This window comes from Rhinolophus sinicus, linkage group LG02 (genome assembly GCF_036562045.2).
Source record: "Rhinolophus sinicus isolate RSC01 linkage group LG02, ASM3656204v1, whole genome shotgun sequence".
NCBI classification, from domain to species: Eukaryota; Metazoa; Chordata; class Mammalia; order Chiroptera; family Rhinolophidae; genus Rhinolophus; species Rhinolophus sinicus.
Genome location: NC_133752.1, coordinates 46,102,452 through 46,124,392, shown reverse-complemented (window position 1 = coordinate 46,124,392; position 21,941 = coordinate 46,102,452). Strand labels below are relative to the sequence as shown.

Here is a 21,941-nt window from a genome sequence, read left to right as displayed (position 1 = left end):
AACTGTGTGACATCAACAATTGAAAAGGGGTGGGGATGGAGCTGTAAAGGGTCAGTTTTTGTTTGTTATTGAAGATAAGCTGGTATAAATTTAAATTAGAGTATTATAATTTTAGGATGTTAAATGTAATCCTCATGACAACCACAAAGAAAATACCTATAAAAGATACACAAAAGGAAATAAAATAATTTAAATATTTCACTACAAGAAAAAAAATCTAAACACACAAAAAAAGACAGTAATGCAAGGAATGAGGGCCCAAAAAGGTGTATTACAAGGTGTAAAAATAACAAATAGCAAAATGACAGAAGTCCTTCATCATCAATAATTACTTTAAACATAAATGGATTAAATTCTCCAATCAAAAGACAGAGTGGCAGAATGAATAAAAACACATGATCCAACCATATGCTGTCTGTTTACAAGGGACTCACATGAAATCCACATACACAAACAAGTTGAAATGAAAATAGAAAAAATAATTCCATGCTAATAGTAACCGAAAGAAAGCAGAAATGACTAAACTAATATCAGACAAAATAAGACTTTAATAAAACACTCAATACAATAAGATATAACAATTACAAACATTTATACATGTAATGACAGGTTGTGAAAATATATGAAGCAAAAACTAACAAAATCGAAGAGAAAAATTGACAGTTCTATTAAAGTTGGAGATTTCGATACTCCATTCACAATAATAGAACAATTAGACAGAACATAAGTATGGGAACAGTGGACTTAAGCAACACAATAAACCAACTAATTGTAACAGACATGTACAGAACTTTAACCAACAACAAAATACACATTCTTTTTAAGTGCAAATGGAACATTTTCCAGTATAGACCATATATTAGGCCACAAATTTAAGTCTCAATAGTTTTTAAAAGACAGATATCCTACTCTAACTACAAGAAGATGACAACAGATATTAATAACAAAAAGGAAAATAGAAAAATTCACAAAATTGCGGAAATTAACACAATTTTAAACAACCAATGGATCAAAGACAAAAATCACAAGTTAGGAAATACTTAGAGATAAATGAAAACTGAAACAAAACATACCAAAACTTATTAGATGCAGTGAAAGCAATGCTAAAGGGGAAATTTATAGCTAGAAACACATAAAAACATCTCAACTCAACAACCTAACTTCACAACTTAAGTAACCACAAAGAGAACAAACTAGACCCAAAGGAGAAGAAAGAAAATAATAAAGGATAGAGCAGAGATAAATGAAATAGATAACAGAAAAACAATAGAGAAAAATCAATGAAATCACAGTTGGTTCTTTGAAAAGAGCACTGAGATTGACAAACCATCAGCTAAATAGACTAAGAAAAAAAGAGAGAAGGCTCAAATTACTAAAATCAGAAATGAAAATGGGGGTGTTACTACTGATTCTACAGAAGTAAAAAGCATTACGATAATACTAAGAACAACCGTATACTAAAACTTAAACCAGATGAAACGGACAAGGTCCTAGAAACACAAAACCTTTCAATGCTAAATTGCTTAGAAATAGAAAGTCTAAATAGACATGTATAGTATAGAAATTGAATCAGTATTCAAAAATCTCCCAACAAGTAAAATCCCTGGAACTGATGGCTTCACTAGTGAATTCTATTGAACAGTTAGAGCACTAATAACCCTCCCTTCACATCCTCTTCTCATCCTCATTGAAGAGGAGGGAACATTTCCTCATTCTATAAGGCCAAAGACAGACAAAGACAATACAAGAAAACTACAGACCTATCTCCCTTATGAACACTGACACAAAAATCCTCAACAAAATACTAGCAGACAAAATCAGCAACATTTTAAAAGGATTATACACCATGACCAGGTGGGATTTATTCCTGGAATGCAAGGATGGGTCAACACGAAAATTAACCAGTGTGATACAACATATCAAGAAAGTGAAGGGCAAAAAAAACCCAAAACACAAAAACCTCATGATCATCTCAATGATGCAGAAAAAGCATTTGACAAAATTCAACATCTTTTCATGATAAAACACTCAATAAATTAGGAACACAAAGAAACTACCTCAAAACAATAGAAGCCATGTAAGAAAAACTCACAGCAAACATCATACTCAATGGTGCTACAACATCTGGCAGTGAAAATCAGTGAGGATTCTGTCTGCCTGTCCTGGTGAGAAAGAAAGCAGCTACAAACCCAGACGCCCTCTTAAAGGGTTTGCACACACTCGTCTGCAAACACTCACCTGGTCTCCAGTGGAGGGGCAGCAACTCGAGAGGCACCAAAGACGTGGGGAAAGACTGAGTTGTATGGCTTTAGGGTGAAGGCAAGAGGGACAGCAGCTATTATCCTTGCAGGGAGCCTGCCTTATGCGTACGAGGGCACCTTCTTTTCTATGTTGAACCCTCTCCACAAAGGGTCAGATCTGAGACCTCACTGGTCTAGTAAAATCTGCATGTGCACACCACCTTAGTGATGCCCTGGGTCCCTGCCCCACACAGCTAGTACTGCATTGACAGGCATTCTCAGCTACTGAGCAGCCGGCCCCACCCCACAAACTTCAGCAGCCTTTTACAGCAACAGACAGCCCACAGTGGCCTGGGGAACTTTTGGTGGGGGGCAGTGAACCACAACCTGTGCCACAGCCTCTCCTGGGCGGCTCTCAGGGATCTGTGAGCCCAAGGCGAGTGGTGACTGACTGCTGTGTTCTCAGGGCATTTTGTGAAGTGGTCACAGACCACTGGTGCAAGAGCTAAATACGCATTAACCTTGTGAAAAACCACCAGCCACGCCTCGTGACTCCCTGGGACCCCGCCCCACCCAGCTATTACTGCATCACCAGGGGCACTCTCAAAACCGGGTGAACTAGACTGGTCTGTGCACCTAAGGAGGCTATTTCAAGCTGAACCTTATGGGCAGCTGGCAGGTGGCAACATGTTTAGGGGGTCCTGGGCCTTTTGCAAAGCTGCCCCAAACCCAATACTGGTGGCAGTCGGCCTTGCTTCATAGCAAGGCCACCCTCACACCCCTCCAGGTCCAACACAGGCAGCAACAAACCACATATAGCTTTGTAGCTCCTACCGGGTATCCCCAGGGCTAGTCACAGGAAAGGCTGAAACTGGCAAGCACAGAAGCCCCTCCCAACAGACACCAGGAACAACACACCCAAAGGACAGCTCAGACCACACCAGAGCATTACCTGGTTAGCCCAACAAGCGGCACACCCAAAAGGTGGTTTCAACATGCGCAAGAGCCTGTGGGGTTGAATCCCCTACAGAAGGGTCACCCCACACACAATGTGGGCATAGCCAATCCTCACAGTCAGTCAGCCAGGAAGTCAGTCCCATCCACTGATGCGCCAATAGTAATCATGGCTCAACTGAAACAGAACACACACAACACACTCAAGGGACACTCCTGGAACACACTCACAGGCAGACTGTGCCACTGGAACACAAGGACACATACTACATAAGGCAACCCAGAAAAGACTAAGAGAAGTAGGAGATCTACCAAATACATAAAAGCAAACACAGACAGCAGCCAGAATGAGAAAACGAAGATATAGCCCAAATAAAAGGACAAGAGAAACCTCCAGAAATAGAATCAAATGAAATAGAGGCAACCAACCTACCAGAGATAGAGTTTAAAACACTGGTTATGAAAATGCTTAAAGAGCTTAATGAGAATTTCAATAAAGAGATAGTAAGCATAAAGAAGGATACAGTAGCCATAAAAAAGAACCAGTCAAATAAAGAATAACTGAAATGAAGAACACACTAGAAGGAATCAACAGCAGACTAAATGAAGCAGAGGATCTAATCAACAATTTAGAAGACAAGGTAGCAGAAAACACCCAATCAAAACAAAAAGGAAAAAAGAATTAAAAGAAAAGAAAAAAAAGTGAAGATAATTAAAGGGACTTTTGGGACAACATCAAGTGTAATAATATTCACATCATAGGAGTACCAGAAGGAGAAGAGAGAGCAAGGGATTGAGAATCTATTTGAAAACTTCCCAACCTGGTGAAGGAAATTGACATACAAGCCCGGGAAGCACAGAGAGTCCCAAACAAGATGAACCCAAACAGGCCCACACCAAGACACGTCATAATTAAAATGGCAAAGGTTAAGACAAACAGAGAATCCCAAAAGCAGTAAGATAAAGACGACTAGTTACTTACGAGGGAGCTCCTATAAGACAATCACCTGATTTCTCAACAGAAACTTTACAGGCCAGAAAGAAGGGCAGGAAATATTCAAAGTATGGAAACAAGGGCCTACAACCAAGCCTACTCTACCCAACAAGGCTATCATTTAAAATTGAAGGAGAGATAAAGAGCCTCTGAGACAAGAAAAAGCTATAGCATTACCACCAAACCAGTATTACAAGTAATATTAAAAAGGACTTCTTAAACAGAAGGAGAAAACAAACAAATGATGAACAAAAATATGAATAATAAAATGGCAATAACTATATACCTATCAATAATCACTTTAAATATAAATGGATTAAATATGCCAATCAAAAGACATAGGGTAGGGGCAGCCGAATGGCTCAGTTGGTTAGAACGCGAGCTCTTAACAACAGAGTTGCCAGTTCGATTCCCACATGAGCTAGTGAGCTGCGCCCTCCACAACTAGATTGAAGAAAACGAGCTGCCACTGAGCTGCCCGAGGGTTGGCCGTATGGCTCAGTTGGTTAGAAAGCAAGCTCTTAACAACAAGGTTGCGAGTTCAATTCCCTCATGGGATGGTTGGCTGAGCCCCCTGCAATTAAGATTGAAAATGTCAACGGGACTTGGAGCTGAGCTGGGCCCTCCACAACTAAACTGAAGGACAATGACTGATGAGTCCTGGAAAAACACTATTCCCCAATAAAAACCAAAAAGAGGACCCAAGTAAATAAAATCAGAAATGAAAAGTGACAATGGATACTGCAGAAAAAAAAAAAATACTACAAGCAACTATATGCCAACAAATTGGACAATCTGGAAGAAATGGGTGAATTTCTAGAAGCATACAATCTCCCAAGGGTGAATTAAAAAAACAACAAAAAACAAAAAACAGAAAATCTGACCAGACCGATTACTACCAATGAAATCAAATCACTAACCAACAGGTTCCCGACAAACAAACGTCCTGGGCCAGGTGGCTTCACAGGTGAATTTTACCAAACAAAGAATTAACACTTATCCTTTCAAACTAGTTCAAAAAATTCAAGAGGAAGGAAAGCTCTCCAGTTCATTTTACAAGGTCACCATTACACTGATTCCAAAACCAGACGAAGACATTACAAAAAAAGAAAACTATAGGCCAATATCCCTAATGAAGATGATGCAAAACTCAGCCATAGAATAAGATATAAAAGCAGAAACATCATCAATGCCAACATGATCAGCACCACCACCATCATCCAAAATATTTCATCATCATCATCATCATCATCGAAAACACTATTATTTGCCAGCCACTCTTTTAAGTACTTTGTATATATTAAATCATTTAGTTCTCACTACAACTCCATAAGGCAGCTCTTCTTTTGCCCTTTTTTACCAATAAAAAAAACAGGCACAATGAGATGGAGTGGAACCCAAGTAAGTGGTGGAGGCAGGATTCAAACCTAGTAGCAGGGCTCCAAGGGTCTGTGCTGTTAACTACTGCAATACTCTCCGGAGCATTCTCAAGTGAAATAGAATTACAGAACAACAACAACAACAACAAAATGCATAAAATAATCAAGGTCCCTATCTTCACCTGCTAAAACCAGCTATTCATTCTAATTCCCCTACTTCTGCAAGTGGCAACACCATTTTTTTCACTTGTCTTATTTCAAAACCTGAGCCATATCTGACTCTTCTCTAACTTGCCTAACCTAACAGTTTCAATTTCCCTGATTTCCACTTGGGAAAACCTCTCTCCCATTCATCCCTTTTCTCCTATTTTCATTGAACTCTCTTTCACTGTACTCTAATTCAGACCCACGTATCTTGCCTGGATTATCATAGCCTCCTTAACAAATCACCAGGCCCTTCCTTAAACATCTATCAAGGACAATGGTGCCAGATTTACCTAAGTGTCACTTCCAAACTCCTTACTGTATGTATTTCAAAAAGCTTATCCTGGCATTCAAGACCCTCCTTGCTCTGACTCCAGCCTACCTCCAATCTTTTCCTCCATTAATTTTTGACATAAAGTAGGGCAAAGGAGGGAAAAGACTACTTACTAAACCACTGCATGTCATATATTTGCCAGGAATCTTACATATACTCTCTCATTTAAGTGATACAACTACATTCATTATAGATGGCCTAAACATCCCTGACGTGGGAGCTAGCGTTTCAGTTCAGCTCTGATGAAGCCCATTATTTTCCTACTGTATCACAGACTTCACTATTCCATTTTCCTCAAATATATGTAGAAATATTCACGCTATTCCTTGTGGGGGAATGATGTGAAGGCCCAGCTTACATAATGCGTTTTTCACGAAGTCTTCTCTAAATTCTCCTACTGAGATGTGATCTCCCTTGTGAATCCCAGTAATACTTTGTACTTCTCGGACTCATTCATTTACCTTTACTTGGCCTTTACTTGTGTTTTAGACTTATTGCTTAATGCAGTGTGAATTCTTTGAGAAGACAATGATTTAACATCTATGTATCTTGCCCACATGAGCCTGGGTCCTGAGTGATTAAATCGACGTCATTTTTGTGGGTTGGGTGTTTTCCCCCGAATGTAAAAAAAACTGGGTCAACTCTTCATTACCGGTTAGTCTAATGAATCTTCTTTCATTTAGAACTTTCATCATACCATATTTTGTGCTCTAAGCGTCTGAGTATTATGATGGCAGGCACCGCGAGTATCTTATTTTTTTAACTTTACTAGGTTTAAATACATACAAATCAAAACTATCACACACTTTCTTCCTTTATATCAAACCACTCTAATATCTATCTAGTAAAAGGCTTTATCTATTATTTGCCACAAAACTATTTCCTTTGTCAGAAGACTGCTCTATGAAAAGGGCACTAATGAATATTCATTTTTATAAAATTCGTTTTACATTTGACATCAGATTTGAGCAAGATACGATAGCTTAGAAACTTTCTGTACCAAATTCTCTTAAATAGTCTATTTAAAGAATGCAATGTCCTCAAGTTTTTAAAAAATCTATTATATATAATAGAATAGGAAGACAGGAGCAGGAAAAGAATATTCACTGTAAGACATTTCACTCTAAGGAATTCAGTAGAGTGTGGGACTTATAAAGACTGTATGTGAATGTGAAGTGAAAGTATAACTCAGCCTGAATTCTAACTCCCCCCAAATTTTCAATGTATCTAAAAACATGACTCTCAGGCAAAACAAAGAAAAAAAAAGAAAGAAAGAAAAAAATACTATCCCTTCCCCAAATAGATTAAGAGATTAAAAATACCCCAAAAAGAGACATGGTCCATGGAAGTCTGTTTCCACCACACCCTAGCACATCATGACACTGAAGCAGGGAGGAAGTTGAGACCATTTCTTTGCTCCTCTTAGTGTCAGTAAAGTATCAATCAAAATGGGAAGTTTGAAGAAAAAAATACTTCAAACAGAAGCAGACGGGTTTTACTGACTCACTGCAGAGAATATATAACAAAACTAATGTATTTTTTGTTAATAAAGATTATATGGGTTCCAAATGTACAATTCTGTATTACATCATCTACATATTGCATTGTGTTCACCACCCAGAGTCAAGTCACCTTCCGTCACTATTATGTTTGATCCCCTTTACCCTCTTCTCCCTCCCCCACTCCCCTTTCCCTCTGGTAACCAACATACTGTTGTCTGCATCGATGAAAAACTAATGTGTTTTTTATATGTAAACACGACTATGAATTCCAGAAAACAAGACCTACAGCAAAAGCAAAAGCACAAAGATACTATGTTAAGTCAGTCTACTTTCTTTTTTCAAACTTCTTTGCACTTATAATCTATATCACATTTTAGCATGTACTATCGCTATGTAATACTATTGTACAGAACACTGTCTTCACTCATATTACACTGCATAATTTTTATAGCTAAGGTCTTTGCAAGCAAAGAGTGACTTTTATACTACACATTAATCAGAAGAGTACTAAGTACAAAGAGAACTCCAAATGGCACTCTGACTGACTGAAAGAACCTGTGAAAAACCTCAATGCTATATAGTTCCTGCTGCAAAACCTACTTCAGGCAGCAAGAGTGCTATTAGACTCATTCTTCTTTAAAATAACTTTAGTTTGTACTTTTTCCCCCCAAGATTTTATTGGGGAAGGGGAACAGGGCTTTACTAGGGAACAGTGTGTATTTCCATGACTTTATTGGGGAACTGTGTTTTTTCCCAGGACCCATCAGCTCCAAGTCAAGTTGTCCTTTCGATCTTAGTTGTGGAGGGCATAGCTCAGCTCCAAGTCCAGTTGCCATTTTCAATCTAGTTGTGGGGCGGGGGGGGGGGGGGGCACAGCTCACTGGCCCATGTGGGAATTGAACCGGCAACCTTGAGCCATCTGGCCGCCCCTAGTTTGTGCTCTTTACAATTCAGTTAGATGAAGATATTAGATAACACAAAATATTATCTGCTTAATTTTAGAGCTATATCTGAAAGCGGATGGAGGATGAATGTATTCACTAAAATTTACTTGTGTATATTTGTGAAATAAGATGGTAAGTCTCACCTCATGTTATACAGAATAAAACCCGACTGCATTCTCCACACACTCCACGCTACTTCCTACCTCTCTCCCTCTGCTTAGGCTATGCTCTCATTTTGAAATATGCTTGACCACCACCCCTTCTCATCTGCTGACTCTTACTCATCTTTTAAGACTCAGCTCAGGTTCATTTGCTCAAAAAGGCCATCCCTGAAAATCCTCCTTATTCCTAGCCTGGATTGGGGGTCCCACCTCTGTGCCCCCATAACAATCTGATCATATCTTCCCATTGCACTAACCATGAAGTGGATTATACCATCCTCAACATTTAGTCAAATTTGCAACATTTATAATAACTGCCTATTCACTCTTGGTCTTTCTCATAACACTATAAGCCCCAAAAATACAGGTACCATCTCTTCACTCCTACTGCTCCCATGTTGACCACCACATACAATAAATAGAGGTACTAATATTTTTGGAATGAACAGATTAATTATGAGTGCTAGATTATTTTTCTGCTATTATTCAAAATCAACATTTACTTAAATTATTTTAACTAAAATAACACTGTATTCTGGATATATTATTTTAATCACAATCACACGTAAATATTTTAACAAAGGTATTTGTTTGCATTTTTGAATCATTTTATTTCAAAGGTAAATGTTACTTAAATTTTTTTAAATTTTGAAGTCAGAAAAAATTAAACTATATACATTATTCCTTTTCTATTTATAAAAGCAATGAGTAGGAATTTTAAATTTTAAATCAAATAGCCCAAAAGAACATACATTATGCTAATAATTAAGGGAGACCCTCCTGTTTTGACAAACTGGATTATAGTCTCAATAGTTCCTACTCAGTCAAGGTATACATGATTTCCAACAATTTACTACTGTAACTTTAAAAACATGCTTTTCTTAGTATTAGCATGTAGTAAATACAAGTGTTATCAAAGTCTGCATGTTAAATACTCATGTAATTTCCAACATCTATAAAGAACACTTGCACTGCACTGAATACTTTGTGAGATGTTTCTATTTGGGGTCTATTTTATTAAGAAGGCATTCTATTGATGCTTCACTACCATAATCATTTCCTTGTTTGAACTGGATCACTTAATGTATCACAGTCATTAAAAGTCTGATAGTATAAAATAGTAAAAAAGAAAAAAACAGGAATTGAATTTTACCTAAATATATGAGCTACATGTGTGCACTCTCTCTTAGGAGGGGTCTCTATTCCTTATTATTTTTATTTGAGAATGTCATAGAAGTCACAGGGTTGTACATAAGATAAAAAATGATAATTAATTGAATAAAAATACAAAGCCTACAAAAAAATAATTTACCAATAATTTGTTTTCAAATGTGAAAAGATATTTCCCACTAGACACCTGAAATGAAACAAAAAAACCACAAAGCTGAATAATAACTATTCCTTACTTCAGGGAGAGCTCTGCTGGTCTGGCACAGTACCTCTGAGAAGAGCAAACTGCTCATTTTATATAGGGTTTGGCAGGAAGTAGGTATTAGTGGACTTTCAGAGGCTTAGAAGCATGTTACCGGGCCGGCCATCATCTACTGGCTGGCTTGCAAATTCTGCCCACTAAGGCGAGATGCAGTTGGTTGGCTACACTGACTTAAAAACAATTCTAAAGAAGTGTCATTTATTGAGTAAGTAGGTTTAAAACTGGTTCTGGTGACTAATTATTACCATGGCCATATAAGAATGAGTCTTCTCCTAGGAGTTTGGGAACTTCTTTTATTTTCACAAGGTAAGCACAGAAACCAACATACACATAGACACATACATACATACATACATACATACATACATACAAATTAGTCGGTTTTATAACCACATTTCAAGAAATTTCAATAAAATATAGCAATATTGTCCGTGTTGAAGGGAAACACCATTTGTTTTATATTAACTTAATCAGTCATTACTTGATCTATTGCAGGGTCAGGAAATTCAAAGATGAATATGAAAAGCAACAACCAAACGCTTTTATAGCAGTGTTATTCAAAGTAGGTCTGGTCCACAAACTTTTTTTTTCACAGGTCTGCAATGAGGTTAAGCACAAAAATAGAGGGTTTAGAAACTTTTATAGCAAAGTTACACCTGACAGAGTAATTTTGTATCTGTTGACTCTAAATTAAAAATTTATATTTTTTGTGTCCTTTTTTTTCATTTCATTTTTCTAGTAATTCATTTTTGTTGTCTTTTACCAAAGTAATTGGTTCACAAACTAGTCTTTCACCAGAGAGTTTGAGAAACACTACTTTATAGGACTCAAGAAAGGCAGATATCCACGACAGATGAGCCTGTGTTACGTTTTGCTACTAAGATACATGCAAAAGGAATGTGTATCACACACCAAGCAAATACATAAATACCTGCATCAAAATTTTAAGAATGGTGTTGGCGGCTTAAAAGAAAGTCCCTCAGAAGATAGTACAGCACACTTAAAAAAGGCTCCACTATTAATCCTCCATCATCAATCTAGATGAATTAGATTATACTACATGGAAACACAGATGACTCAGATAAAAACTGCTTCAAAAGAGTCAGACCCTAAATGTGAAGAAATTTAGGAATACCTGAGCCAATCTATCTATTGTATTTTCCTTTTTCAAAAAAATATATACGTGAGTATTTTAATTTAAAAAAAAATTATCTAAAGTAACCCACCCCCCAAAAAGAGGAATAAGATACGACATAATTCCTACCATTAAGGAGCTTAAATCATCTATATGGAACAAAAACATAATAATAATGTGGTCAAGGCAATAGTAGAGAGATATACGAAGTATCATGAGAGAAGCTAAATTAGCTTGGGTGACCAAGAAGGATCCCCATTAAATGTGATACCTCACACGTACTCAGAGTTCCCATTCACTCTATCCAATTACTACAACCAAGGTTCACACATTCTACTTTCTAAATTTCTCTCACATTGTTGCCCGCCCTACTTCTCCAGCCACACTTTAGTCACAGGTCCATCAGCTCACAGCTATTATTACAGCCTCCTAACAGCCTTCTCTCACCAACACATCACTCTTACTGCTGCCAGCTATTCCCAAATTCAAATCTGATCATATCACCTCAATACTTAAAAACTTCCATAGTTAATGTAAAAAATTGGATACAAACTACATGACCTCTACTTTGTAAATATGCATAGGTGCTAAGTTTCCAACTGCTCAGTAGGTTCCAACTGCAATTGCTGTTTTGTAATCAATTAATGAAACGATTCAAAAAGCCTCTATTTATTACAGATAAATTTGTGGAGGAAAATAAGGAAACATAAGTTTAAAGGAGGCCACAGAACTTTAAGGCGTGGGCCATACAAGGTACATTCCCCAGGCTCTTCAAACTGTAAGACGAAAAATGACGAAACATAGACTGTTATTACAGCTAACTTGTCTATTTTCACTAGGTTATATATTTTTGTACAGTAATGGGCCGCATAACACTTCAGTCAATGATGGACCGCATATACAATAGTGGTATACAATATAGCCTAGTTGTGTAGTAGGCTATACCATTTAGGTTTGTGTAAGTATACTCTCTTATTCACACCAAGATGAAATCACCAAACAATGCATCTTTCAGAATGTATCCCCAACATTAAGTGACACATGACTGTATATTATAAACATTTTTATGATGCTTTAAAGTCTCTTATACAATGATACGGTACACTTGTTGATTTTATCGAACCTAGGAAGTAGCAGGCTATCACAGAAACAACAGTTGAGTTAGGTAGTAGCAGAACTGGATTTTAACCAACTATATTGTTGGGAAATTATCTAATCTCTCAGAGTCTCAGTTTCTTCATTTATAAAAGAGCAGAGTTGGTATAGGTCAGGGGTCAGCAATCTCTTTCTGTAAATACTTTAGGCTTTGTGAGCCATCGAAACTCTGTCACTACAGTTGACCTTTCAACAACACAGGTTTGAACTGCTCCCACTTAACACAGGATTTTTTTTTTTTTCAATTGACCTGGGTCAACAGTTAAGTTCAAGGGTCAACTCCACAACTCCGTGGTTGGGAATCTGCAAATGCGAGTAGGTTAAACACAGATTTTCCACTGCCTCCTGCTGGGAGGTTGGTGCCTCTACCCTCCACCCTTATCAATTGTACTCAATTATGACACTGTAGTAGGAAAGCAGCCATAGACATACATACAGAAATGATTATGGCTGTGTTTCAATAAAACTTTATTTACAAAACCAGCAGCAGCACACTGGGTTTGGCCTACAAGACCTTAGTTTTAGGTAATCACTGTTTACTTCTAGGTGCAAACTATGAGAGTACTTTTTTTCTATTTAAAATTATTTAGCTGCTGCCTGGCTTTTTAGAGACATTTGTTAGCCATAGCTAACACAAGGCTCAAACTAGAGGTTAATAGCAGACTTCAGAGCTAGACAGTTTTGGGATTCCCTATTAACTGTGTAGCCTTGGGCAAGTCACTTAAAACTGAGTCTCAGCTTTCTTGTAAGGTTGTTGTGAAGGTTAAATGAGGTAAACTATGTAAAGTACTTACGCTATATTTAGTACACAGTAAGCATTCCATAAATGGACATTATTACTTTTATAAATGATGTGATCCTGAGTCCTTGATCAGGAACACAATCCTCCAACCAACATTTCTTCCAGCAAAGAAATAAAATATGCTTTATAATGCTCTACATTCTAATGCATTTTTTATTACAACAAAAGAAGAGAACTGGCTATATTACCATAACTCTGCCTTTTTATTTTTTAATGAAAACAGTCAGCATTAGTTGAGTGCTTACTTATAAGCTGTACGGTCTTGGTTAAGTTATATAACCTTCCATTAACCTTAGTTTCTTCATCTGTAAAAATGAAGAACAATACCAACTTCAAAGGATTGTTATAAGGATTACATTAGTTAATATGTTGTCTGGCATGTAAGTCATGTAAGTAATTTCTGTGTTTTTTTTTTTTTTTTTGAGTTAGAAACTTCACACTTATTCATTTCAATCCTCAGGACAACCTAAACAGGTATTATTCCCATATTTACAGTTGTGGATAATGAGGCTCAGGGAAATTAAGAAACCTACCCAAGATCACACAGCTATTAAGTGGCAATGCCCAGGACTCGGCGCCGGATTGCCTCATGACAAAGCCAAAACTCTCAACACTAGGCCAAGGATGCCATTAACTATATCTTTGTATGGGAAATGTAACTGTATCTTCACACAGTGTGTACAAATTACTTTATGAGAACTAAAATACAGGTATTAAAAATATTCTGCCCATACAAAAAATGTTTTTGAATTTTTAAAAGCTCGAGTAAGAGAATACACATAAAAATCACTGATTTTCTTAAAGTGATAGTATTCCCAGAGGTAAAATTTTTGCTAAAGTGATTCTTCTTTGTTTTCCATATCCAATTAATGTAACTGAAACTCTCATTATTAAAGTAATAAGCAATCCTCTGCATTAAAATAACTCAAGATGCCGCTCAGTGATGTATCCTTCATACATATAGTACTATGCAAATGCTGGCATTCATCTCTAATTAATTTTTGAGATGTATATAGACCTCTCAGATGATTTTTATAAATAACAAATCTAGAGAAGCAAACACAGTTCTGTTACTTTATTCTATAAATCCCCAAGTATTGATTTAGAACCTTGAAATTTGAAAAGTATACCGTTTTCAATTGAAAAACCTGACCAATATCAACGGGAAAAAGAAAAAAAAAAGATCTTAAAGAAAAAGACAGAAAGACATTACTCTGCTGGACAGATTCATTCACAAATTTGTATAACATCACTTGATCCACCTCATACTCTTCAGACCTTGTGACTACTAGTACTTGTAACTGACCCAGAAACAGAAGTTGGCTTCACATTGCAAAGCCTTATAGCCCAGCAACCTATCACTAACAAGGAAAATAGGGCAGTTTGATATACCTTATTTTCAAACTCTTGTTACAAGAATGAGCTCTATCTAACCTAATTCAGAAATTCCCCAAATATCAAATAAGATTTTAAATATTATACATTCAAATTAGAAATTGTCATCTAATCTACATAAGCTGATTGTAAATTCCATATTCTTTCCAAGTCAGCAAGATTGAAAGTCAAAATGATCACCTATTAGGATTCAATGTCACTTTCCACTCTGTGCTATAGAAGAATATTTTACAACAAATAAACTATATAAATATCATCATCTAGTTTGTAAGATAAAATACTTAATTTTCTTTAGCATTTGGTGTTTTGTTGAGAAAAGAAAAAAATGTCCAAATTTCAGAACAAACCCAATTATATTTTAGCATTTCAAAATAATATTCTAACATGCTAGATTGTATGAGGGTGCCATTCTTTACTATGTATTCTATTGCCCATCAAGCTTGGGGAGGGAAGGAGTGGAGAGCATCTGCCTAATGATAATGATCAGTCATTGGAGTCATCTCCAGGTATAAGAAGCAGCACTATTATTCACATGAACATATTATATCATAAATATCAACCTCTAGTTCTGGAAGAAAATTGGCACTCACAATGCTTCAAAAATTACCTGTTCACTTTCATTTCCCAAAAAACTAATTTTGGGGGCAGACAGGTGGCTCAGTTGGTTACAGCACGAGCTCTGGGCAGCGGGGCTGCCAGTTCGATTCCCACATGGGCCAGTGAGCTGCGCCCTCCTCAGCTGGAATGAAGTCAATGAGCTGCTGCTCAGCTCCCAGGTGGCCAGATGGCTCAGTTGGTTGAAGCGTGGGCTCTCAACCACAAGGTTGCCCGCTGGACTCCTCGACTCCCGCAAGGGATGGTGGGCTCCACGCCCCGTAACTAAGATTGAACACAGCACCTTGAGCTGAGCTGCTGCTGATCTCCTGGATGGCTCAGTTGGTTGGAGCGCATCCTCTCAACCACAAGGTTGCTGGAATCCAAGGGATGGTGGGCGGCGCCCCCCGCAACTAATAATGGCAACTGGACCTGGAGCTGAGCTGCGCCCTCCACAACTAAGATTGAAAGGACAACAACTTGACTTGGAAAAAGTCCCGGAAGTACACACTGTGCCCCAATAAAGTCCTATTCCCCTTCCCCAATAAAAGAATGGGGAAAAAAAACTAATTTTGAAGATAATATGCAAAACATCTAGGAAAAAAAATCTGCCTAGATAACTGAAACTAATGGTCCTTAGAACCTTTGAGGGGAGGATGGTCATGAACCCCTTTTGAACATGTTGAATGCTGTGGGTCTTCTCCCCATAAAAGTACTGTACAGATATACACAGAGCTCATACTCTTGGAAGACCATTTTTGGGCGCACCCATAGAGCAGGGTGTGCTCTATAAGAACCAGAGAGATGAAGTAGAAATTTTCCCAAAGTTCCTTTGACCCTCTTCCATAGTTTTACCTCTGACTCACAAGAACTAACTTAATCTCATGTACAGTCAACCTTTTAAAAAAAGTTTGATAGTATTTACATAAGCAGTATTCACCAGAAAACAAGCTATACTGGCAGTGTTTTAAATAACAGAATGTGACGAGTGATATCAATGAGTATATGTTGGGTTGGTGCAAACCACAATTACTTTTGCACCAACCTAATGACACATTACACTATAAAATTATTTCTCTTAATATTTAGTCCCCTATTTACAGCTAAGGAAATAAAGATTCAGAAAATAACTTGCCATGGTCACATAACCAACAGATGGAGAGCTGGGATTCTAGTACAGAATTGACTAGTTGCAGAACTAAGCTCAGTTCATTATTATATCCTGATTCTTCCACAAAAGCCCCTCAGATAGAGAAAACAGATTTTTTTTTCAAAAAAAGCCTAATGGGTCACATATTATTGTAGCTATATCTTGATATCAATAAAGAAAAGTTAATATAACCAAAATGTCCCATTTCCTCTTGCTTCATTGGTTAACATCAAACATGTTTTTCAGAAAAATGAAGAAATAGTCAAGCTAATGAGTTTTAGGGCTGAAAAATATGATACTTTGCTATTCTATGAAGCATTTATTCTCCTTTATCTCTTTAGTTCTTACTATACAAACAAATGATTGTTGAAAATTCAAAAATAACAAACCAAAGTTTAAACATCCAATTTAAAACAGAAAGCTATTTGAAATTAACTTTCAGGATGTTCAAAATATTCCCTTTAATCTTTTAAAACTGACAGTTCTCAACAACTTTTAAAAGTTCTGGATTTTTTTTTTAAAGGGTCATTTGTCTAAACCCATAGAATGTACAACACCAACACTGAACTCTACTGTAAACTCTGGACTTTGGGTAATAATAATGTATTAATGTAGGTTCATCAATTGCAACAAATTTACCATTCCAGGGTGGGGATTTTTGATAGTTGAGAAGACTGTGCATATGTGGCACAGGGCGGGGGCATGTGGAGGCAGAGGGTGTATGAGAACTCTCTGTACCTTCCACTCGATTTTGCTATGAGCCTAAACCTGCTCTAAACATAAACTCTATTTTGAAAAGGGGGTGGCAGTGTCAAAACTTATCTACCTCACTTTCTTCTTAACTAATGAAGAAATACTGTTTTTCAAAATTACCTTCACTGACTGTGAGTTAAGTTTCCTGCCAGGAAACAGAACGTGAAATTACTACAGAATATATTGTTGTCTTAAAAAACTATGATAGTAATCTTATCAAATGCTAAAAGAAATAGCAGCTTTAAATGTTAATATGAAGCTAAAAGCAACGGTTGAAGTACAGTATCCTGAGATTCTTTTTATACTTATGTTAATACTCTTGATATCTTAAAGGCAATCTATATAAAGTGACTAAAAGTTTGAAGTGGGTCATGCATGGGTTGATTGGACTAAAAGGGGCGCCAGTAGGAGGAAAGCAGCAGCCAATGAAAAAAGCCACAGCCAGGTAGAGGTACTCTGCTCACCCAAGTCTACCCTCTGGCAGGATCAAGACGTGAGGGAAATGGAGGAAGAGGATTTTCTCAAAGAGGGAGAATGTAGAACAACAAGAGTCTGACAATTATCAACTTATGCAAGAGAAAAGCAATACAAAAAAAAAAGTGCAATCAGCAGATAAAATATTTGTGTCATCCCAGGTTCTGTCAAGAACCTTTCCCCAAAGAACCCTCTCAAAGTGGTAATAGCAGCATAAGGGAAAGGGCCAAACATGGTTAGGCTATTAAAGCAGATTGAAAGGAATAAGGAGAAAAGTTCCATTTTCTACAAAAAGTCATCTGATTAAATGCTGCCAAGTGGGAAAATACAGAAAGAGCTTTTCAAACCCAGGCACCTAGACGTGTACAAATCCAGTAAAGGACGAGCCCCCGGCTAGAAAACTCCAACTACGTGTGTAGACAAACTGTCCTCCCCAAAGAAACCAGCAAGATAACTAAGCCCAGGACCGACGGGAAGGAGGAAAGAGCTGCCATCGCGGCAGTAGAACAACTCCATTGAGCAGCTGCGTCGATTGAAAGAGGCTGCGGTTTCTGATGTCATACCAGGAGGCACTCTTCCACACCGTCTCCACTACCGCGGGAGGTACACCTGGCGCCGGCAGAAGCCGCCGGTACCAGCAAGGATGACCGGCAGCGGGCCCCGCCGAGGGGCAAGCCCCGGATGGAGGACTAACACCCCCTTTTCCTCCCCAGTACCTGCCAAGTCCCTAACAGGCAACAAGCTCCTTGAGCGAGCAAGTACCCGCCAGGCGGCTAAGCCCCCAGGGTGGCTGCTAGTCCCCGCGCGGCAGGGGCAGGACACAGCACCCCCCCGCCCCGCCCCCATAGCTGTGGGTCCCGGGGGTTGGGGGGCGACCAGCCACCCTTCCCGGACCCAAACCGGCTCCAGACTCACGCTTCATTCCCTGGATCCCGCGAAGCACCTGCCTGCCCTTCTCTTCTCTGAAAGATCGACAGGAGCGCGCCAAGTGGTGCCGGCGAGGGGGACAGAGCCAGAGGCTGCGGTTCACCTCGTGGATCGCGACCCCGTTCCTTCCACCAAAGGGGGCGACCGAAACCCTGCAGCGCTTTAATGGGCCCAAACCCTCCAGCTGTGGAGTTTGGGATACTGCTCGTGTGAGGGCTGGAGTATCCCGGCGCCTAAGGCGCGGCCCGGAGGCGTTACGATTTGCATTTGGGGTGAACGAGGGCTCGGCGTGAGCGCACCGCACAAAGGAGCCGGGAGTGAAGGCGCACGAATATCCGGTTACCTTGGTCCTCGGCTAGTCCCTCCGATCGCTTCCCCCTGGCCTCTCCAAGGCAGCCGTTGTGCTGGTACGTTCCCGCAGCCCAGAGCTGCGCGACACCAGCCCCGCGTGAGCACTGGGGACGCGCGCCCTCCTGCGCGGCCCCGCCGAGCCCCGGCCACAGCCTGGCGCCCTCCCCGCTGGGCCCCGGAGGGCTGCGCTTCAGGGGCGGGGCGAGGAGCGCGCTGGGGCCTGCGCACAGTACTCTGGGAAGTGTGGGGTGTGATTGTCTCCCCTGTCCCCAAGTCATCGCCGCCCTAGCTCGCTCGTGGGCGGCGGGATTCTCCAGGGGCCTGAGAAGTGTTATCCTGCTGGGATAAGGCCAGCCACTGCCGAACGGAAGTCCTCAAAACTCAATTGGATAGGACGCAGCATAAATAGCTCTGGGGACGCTGCGTGAATACCTCTGGAGTTATCAGTTTCTTCATTTCCATGGCAGTACACATTTTATTTTTGTATCCACCAAGTTCCCTCATGCACGTGTTCTTATGTCTTTAAAAAACAACGCTTCTACTTTTATTCTAATATCACTTTCTCCATATGCTCTACAAGGGATATACAGAACAGCTTGTGTTTATAAACATATACCCACAGGTTATAAACCTACGGAAGCAGTGTATTAACCTAAGCACTCGCTGCTAAAAACCAATCCAAAAAAAATGATGTTGAAATAAAACAACTTTTCAATGAAGTCAGTGGAATGTAGGTTGGCAGAGATTGAGAGCCAGCAAAGGAAAAAATTTGAAAGAAAGATACTCCCTTGAGTGTGTCTTTTGTTAAAGCAACCTCAAGCTTCCACAACCCTACGAATCTATTGCAGAATAATTCAACCCTAAGTACATTTATGAGTTATTAACACATAGGTTTATATTGATTTTGCTAGAAAAGAGCTTTTTTTACATTAGCATCTTATGTAAAAACCCCAAAATGACTATTTGAATTTGAAATTTCATTTATATAAAAGAAAATCACTTCCTTTTTTTACATAGCAGAAATAGAAATAAATAATTGTTAATATTTCAAAATATTTGTCTTCAGAGCACATTTTTGCTAACCTAATGCAAATGCCCTTAGAAAAATAGTTCAAGACCAGTTTTAAAATGTGCACCAAAAAAAAGGTAAAATTTGTTGTAAGCACGATGTAATACAATATGTATTTAATAAGATCATGTCCTAATAGAAATTTTTTTATAATCTGAACTTTTCTTTTTAGTCATGGATGCAGTGTTTCCTTTAAAAAGCTTATGGAGCAGATCTCCTTTTACTCTGCTCATTGACATACACAAACAATAGACTACTTGTAGTTACTAAGTACATCAAATAAATATACACAATACTTCCATATTGTTATTTATATATTCAGGAATATGCATTGAGCATTTTATGTACCAGACCCTGAGCTAGGAACTGGGAAATACACAGTGAACAAAACAGAATAGTCCCTACGCTGGTGGAGACTTAAGATCTAGTGGGAGGAGACGGAGAACTAAACAGATAATGAGAAGTAAAAAAGCATGCATAGGGTGGCCATGGGAGTGGGGAACATATAAGTTACACCAGTGTAGAGCTTTTTATTGGGAGAAGGGAGTCAGGCAAAAGTTTTGAAAATTAAAGGAAATTCTCAAAGCAAGTGACAAACTGGGGGGAAAAGTCCTCACCTAAAAAAATGATATATCCACAACAATGCCCTTAAGTAATTATTTTTTAAAAATATATATCTTACAAAACAAGATATACCTTAATGGGGTCTAGGACATTCTACCCCAAAATATGGCACCTTGGCATATTGAATATTTTATGCTGAAGGAATTTAATACAATGACAAAAGCCAAGAATGTCACTCTGCATGGTCCACCCTCACCCTGATTCCCAAGTCATTAAAACTCCTATGTAAAAAGTACCCTCCCCTGTACCGGGAGGAAAAAAGACGTACTTATCACCAGAGGTGGAATTTAGGGCTGTATAAACAAACCCTGTTAAACTAACCCTTATCTTCCTAGATACTTCTTCACCATTTACTAACCTTAGCCCAAACCTTTTTTCTTGTCAATTCTTCACAAATTTTTTTCTTTGTCTACAAGGTGTAAAAGCCTCCTGCTCTGGTCATTTTTTTGGGTCTTCATTCTTTTGTGAGTGCTCCCATGTACATGTAAAAATTCAATAAAATGTGTGTGCTTTTATCTTGTTAATCTGTCTTTGTGAGTTTAATTTACAGACCCAGCCAGGGACCTTAGGAGTTTCAAAGAAAACGTTTTCCTCCCCTACAACCTCACCTAAAAGAAAAGAACACACATTTCCCAAATCTGACGAAAAGTATCATCTTAGCTTTTATTCATTGCTCTCTGGCTCCATTTGAGAATACACAGGACTGGCCCTTAAGTAAGGATCTTTCGTTAGAAACTCCTTCCCTTCCCTAATGTCCCATAAATTAAAACTGGAAAGTATCTGATATCTGTTGGCTCATTGTCTGTTGCACTTTCATCCAAATAAACTGCAATGTTTTAACCTCAATTGACATTTGTATTTTAAGTCTTTATCTCTAATCCTGGAATAAAAGGCTTTATAATCTCCAAAGGCATTTCAGATGAGGCCTGCAGAGGGATTTGGAAAGATTAATGAAAAGGACAATTTTATCTTCATTTGCAGTGGATACAAAGCTTGCAGCTAGAGGGCAAGTCCCTGGCTGCCTGTCTATTAAAACTTACTTAAAAAGCCTGAACACCACCAGCAAGATCACCACTCCCTGTGCAACTCAGAGTCACTGGCCTGCAGTTAACCTTTCCTCCTACTCCTCAACTCCTGCCTCATTATCTTCCTCCACAGCCACCCTTTCCTGTGATGCTTCAGCTTCTCTTAACAACAATCACTTCCTGCCTTCTGCCCCACCACACGCTGGATGGCTGCATTTTCTGGCCTTGGCCCAGTGGCCCAGCTTCTGTTATTTTAGTTAGTTTACAACAGTTCTTTCATCCATTACCCTTGCTATCAGTCTGACATAGTTATCTCTAAACTTTGCTGACCTTTTTTCATTCT

At 38.7% G+C, this 21,941-nt stretch overlaps 1 protein-coding gene across 2 annotated transcripts in view; it reads right to left on the bottom strand.

Moving 5' to 3' along the window:
- The window catches only part of KLHL8 (kelch like family member 8), a 44,537-nt gene extending 25,472 nt beyond the window's left edge, over positions 1 to 19,065 (bottom strand). Inside the window, exon 1 of one of the 2 annotated variants that reach the window (XM_019731260.2) lies at positions 18,873 to 19,065. The gene's annotated coding sequence lies outside the window, so the exon portion shown is untranslated. The other variant, XM_019731261.2, reaches the window with a different exon arrangement.
- Between the last annotated feature and the right edge of the window lie 2,876 nt (positions 19,066 to 21,941).